The sequence below is a fragment of the Glycine soja genome, chromosome 19 (genome assembly GCF_004193775.1).
Source record: "Glycine soja cultivar W05 chromosome 19, ASM419377v2, whole genome shotgun sequence".
NCBI classification, from domain to species: domain Eukaryota; kingdom Viridiplantae; phylum Streptophyta; class Magnoliopsida; order Fabales; family Fabaceae; genus Glycine; species Glycine soja.
In genome coordinates, this window is record NC_041020.1 from 37,737,426 (window position 1) to 37,742,877 (window position 5,452).

Sequence of the window (5,452 nt, forward strand, 5' to 3'; positions counted from 1 at the left end):
CTTTCAGACGTGATGTGTTTGAGGTAGGATTGTTAACTTTAATAACCATATTTTGGGGGCAACTTTTTGGTCGTGGTGCAAACGAGGCCTTAATATTTTGTGTTTTTCATTTCTAGATTATATTGGTTTAAGCCCATTAGAACCTTAGGTATAAATACGTTTTTAAACTTCGTTTTAAGGTTTGAACCTTGAGAGATTCGATCGACAACCCTAAGAGTGAGATCCAAGACAAATTATTTTCTCTCCATTCCTGCATGATTTGTTTTTGGATGATCTTGTCAATTAAATCTCTTTTGTTTCACTATCTATGTCTAAGTAATTTTCTAGTTTTTGGGATTGGGCATATATATGCATGATTGAGTGTTGTCTCCATTTTGTTAATAATTGAATATCTTTTGATTTGATTCTTATTGAGGTACTGTGATCATGGGAATTTGTTAGCCACTTATCTACATCTCATAGACATTCGGGAAAGGTCTACATAAACTTGAGACTTAATCATGAAAGTAAGGTTTAGCCTTTAAGGGAGTCAATGGATTATTACTAAGTTTATAGGTTTCAATTTAAGTCAATTTACAACAAGAGTATGAACTAGATTCGTTGAGCACAAATTTTTTGTCTTGAGAGAGAATGTTAACTATAGAATAATTTATCAATAAAAAAAAATCTCGATAATTGGATAAGTATGTATTGATCTTCTCAACTGGTGTCCATACGACATTAGTTAATAAATTAAGAGAAAAAAATATATCTCATGAAGATCATATGACAGTATAAAAAAGTCATGAGCAGCGTAATTTTATGCAAATTACTAAAAAAAATTCTTTTAATTCCTTAACCAATGTTATAAAAATACTGATTAAATTTACCATTACATATTCATTAATTATCTTTATGGTAACCCCACCCCTAAAAATCCTTCTTGACATTGAAACATATAGTTGTCGTCTGTCACGACCCATATCATATAGTTGTCGTCTATCGCGACCCATATCAATAAATCTAGGGCAATCCCTTTCATTCATATTTCATCCTTTGACTTCACCCTTTAAGTTTAATAGAGGCAATTCAAGTTTAAACTAGGACAACTTATTTGTTCTTAACATACTTTTACATATCCTGGGTCAATTATCTCATGTGTCACACTCCATTCATCCTATGGAGTCCAAATTAGGATAATTCATTCCATTAGACTTGACCTTTTTCCTTTTTATTAGTTTTTTTTTATATTTTTGTTCTTTTCTCCTTTTATCATTACACTCACTATTCCTTCCCACCATAATTTTAAAAATCAGTTCAGATCGATTGGTAACACCACTGGAACCAAGAAAGCTACAACCTTAATCGGTTTCGTGGATATTGTATTTATTTAAAGATTGTTGTTTTTAAAATTGTAAAACTTGGAAAACGTTCAACTATCACTGTCACTATTGAAGAAAGACCTTTCTACAATGGCTTTTATATACATTCAACGACGATTTTGAACCATCTTTGAAAGACTTTCTACGATGTTTCTTTAAAAATCGTTTTAAAAAAGTTATCACATTCTAAAACAATTTTTAACTAAAAATCATCTTATAATAATACTTTTCTAAGTCGATTTTTAGTTAAAAATCATCTTAGAAGTGTAACATTATAAGATAATTCCTTTTATGTTTTCAATATTTATATATACGATCAATTTAATCCAACAATAGTTCGTCTATCCAATTCCTAAATAACCATAAGCATAGATACGCAAGTAATGTGATGGATACTAAAAAATTGTACTTTATGCGTATGCTTATTTGGGAAGTGGATAAACTAACTATTGTTTAATTAAATTGATCGTATGTATAAATGTTGGAAATTATCTTGGTTCCTAATATTAATATTTTTCTAAGAATTATTTTTTAAAAAATGAATATGTATAAAAAATAACATAACTAGATATAATTTGAAAAAAAAACTAAAACTTAAAGGGAAAAGTAATTTTGATATTTTTATAAGTTAGAAAGATTATTATTTTTAGGCGGAAGGGGGGGAGGGGCGGAAGGGGAAGAGCTGTATCATAAAAAAACATCCCTATGCAAATATATATTTAACATAAATGTATTTTCTTTGAAATATACTCCCTTTTTTGTCAAATTACCTGATAATTTAGTTTGTTTCAAAAACACTTCAAGCTAAAAATTACGAAAGTACTTGAAAAAAACACACTTCTTAAACATTTTAAATTTATTAATAAGGACATTTTAGTTAAAAACATCATTTTATCATAATAATTAGTGCAATTCACAATATTTAAAAGTGTGATCATTATTTTAAACAATAAATAATTTGAAGGGAATAAAATGTGTTATTAGTGTGGATCAAGTCTAGAGTGAATACACATTTTCTACAGCTAAATTGGAGATCACCACAATGATTCCTTCCAAAAACATAATGACAAATCTCTTCCCTGAGTCTAAGAGTTCCTTTAGTTCTGAAACTTTGCATTAATCTATGGCAGGTAAAACATCTACCAACGGCACTCATCCTCGTTCTCGTCCTGAATACATTCCCAATCACATTCCCGACCCGTCATATGTCCGCATCCTGGACACCACCCTTCGCGATGGCGAGCAATCTCCCGGAGCTGCCATGACGTCCGATCAGAAGCTCGGGATTGCTCGCCAACTCGTGAAGTTGGGCGTGGACATCATCGATGCCGGTTTCCCTTCGGCGTCACAGGAAGACTTCAACGCTGTCAAGATGATAGCGCAAGAAGTTGGCAATGACTGTGACGCTGATGGGTATGTTCCAGTCATTGCTGCACTATGTAGGTGCAATGAGAAGGACATTACCACAGCGTGGGAGGCTGTGAGATACGCTAAGAAGCCAAGGCTAATACCTTTCATTGCAACCAGTTCGATTCACATGGAGTATAAGCTCAATAAGACTAAAGAAGAGGTGCTTCAAATTGCTATCGACATGGTCAAGTTTACACGCAGTTTAGGTTGTGATGACATCGAGTTCGGTGTTGAAGATGCAGCCAGGTTCCTCCCATCTCTTTTTATTTAATTAACTACCAAGACATCGCTGCCAATACATTGGTCTTTTTGTTTTCACATGTATTTATAATACAACTGCACTAATAAAACAGATGTAGGTAATTAAATTTTCTAAAATGATGGAAATTCAAGCAGAGAACATATATATATATATATATATATATAATAGTAGAAACAATTTGTTATAATAGTCTTGAGACATTGTCTAAAAATACAACGTTGTCACAATCACAATAAATATAGAAGTACCAGGATAAGCACAAGACATTTGATCCATTGACTAGTTCCTCTAATGGAGAAGAGAAAATAAAGGAGATCGAGAAAACTATTTCTTTTCCACTATATGTTTTCTCTGTAAAGTCTCAATGAGACAACTACACTGTACAATGATTATAAATAGGGGTCTTTTTCGTGTTAAATTAATATGGGCTTATTTACCCATCATAGAAAGCCCATACACAAGCCTACCACATCAACATATGGTGCTCTATAATAATAATATGACAAAATTATAAATTTGGTTCCCTAATTTATCTCTAATTTTAGATTTGGTCCCCCAATAATTCATCCATGGTCGGGTACTTGACGACGCCCATGGTTCATGCCTCATATGACACGTGAAATAATATAACTATGCTAGTATGTACTTTGTACTAGGGGGTTGTCACCTGGTAGAGAACTCCCTTGTGGCCCAAGCTGATCACCGAGGGGGGGAGTCATGATACGGTACGTATCGCATTGCATCAGAGAGTTGAGGTCAAGTGCATGCATCATTCTGTGCAGTGTTGATTGAATCCATGGATGGATGATGAGTAATTGTTGAATGTGGATGTTGAATAACAAATGTTGTGTAAACTCATAATGTTTGCCTATTTTTCTTGCTAATTGTGGTTATTTGGATTTGGTATTGGTTCTTTTTATAATGAACTCACCCTTGCAATTTTGTATCGTGTGGTTGATACCTGTGATGATTGCGAACCTTGTTCGTGGGAGCAGAATGACAGCAGTAGGGTGAAGGAAGTGAGATTCTGTTGAGGAGCCGCCGAACCGACGTGATGATCGACGTGATGACGTTGGGATTATTTTGGGAGAGAGTTGTGATTTGTTAATCAACTCCTCCATAGTTGGTTCAAGTTTCTTTTGTTGAGTTAAAGACGTAAATCTCATATTTTAATTATATGTATGGACAGACTTAAGTAAATGTGTATGGTTTGGCAAGTGTATGTATGCCAAGATAAAGAAAATTATCTTTATTTTCATAAGCAGAAAATTAAGGGAAGTTTTCATTTAAAAATTGAATTTATTGCGGTTTAGGATGGTGATATCGTAACGACGAGGCGGGTCGTTACAGGTTCCCTGTAAAGGCTTCATTTTTTGTAGGTAAAATTACACTTTTAGTTCCCCATTTTTACTTCAATTTCGATTTTGGTCCCTCTATAATTTAATTCACACATTTGGTCCCCCAATTTTATAAATTCCTTTATAAATTCAGCCAAATTTCCTTACTGGAGAAGTTGTATTTCAAATTTCAAACAAAATACCATTGTCATACATAAGTCACTTAAGCAGTCATATACACATAATACTGCATGGGGGAGAAAAAAGAGAAAAAAAAAGGGGGTTATTATAGAACCTGTTAAAGTAAGAAATCTGAAAATTTCAGACCCAGATTGGTGTAGAAGCAAAGCTTCAAGAATTATTTTAATGATGCCAAGGAATTTCAAAGATCATTCAAGATGAATTTCAAGGATGAAGAAAGCAAGATGTCATGCAAAGCAAAGATCTCAAGATAAGAATTAAGATAGACTCTTAGAAATGTTTTTGAAAAGCACAAATGATTGGCCAAGTGAGTTTCTATCTTAACAAAAACTTTTCCAAGCATTTTACTATCTGGTAATCAATTACCAAAGGTTGTAATCGATTACCAATGGCCACAAAGCTTTCTGGAAATGTTTTTAAAGTTATTTTCAAAGTTTTCAAAGCTGTAATTGATTACCAATACTTTAAAACAATTAAAAATGATTTTGTAAGTGTGTAATCGATTACACGTCATATGTAATCGATTACCAGAACTTTTGAACGTTGGACATTTAAATTTTGAATAAAAATAACTATGTAATCGATTACGCCAATGCTGTAATCGATTACTAGAAAGGATTTTCGAGAAAATCTACCAACAGTTATAACTTTTCATTGGATTTTTGAATGGTCGTCAAAGGCATTTAAATAGGTGAATTGGGCACGAATTTTCTTCAGAGTTTTCACTGTTCACAAAAGGCATAATCCTCTCAAACAAAAATCTCTTATCTTCAAAAATTCTTTGGCCAAACACTTGTGTTATTCAATAAAGAATTAAGAGCTTCATTGTAACATCTGTTTCTTTTAAGAGAGATCATTTCTTCTTCTTCTTACTTCTGAAA

General features: G+C 32.8%; 1 pseudogene; it reads left to right on the forward strand.

Moving 5' to 3' along the window:
- Positions 1-2,469: 2,469 nt before the first annotated feature.
- LOC114399938 lies at positions 2,470-3,061 on the forward strand (annotated as a pseudogene).
- Positions 3,062-5,452: the final 2,391 nt, after the last annotated feature.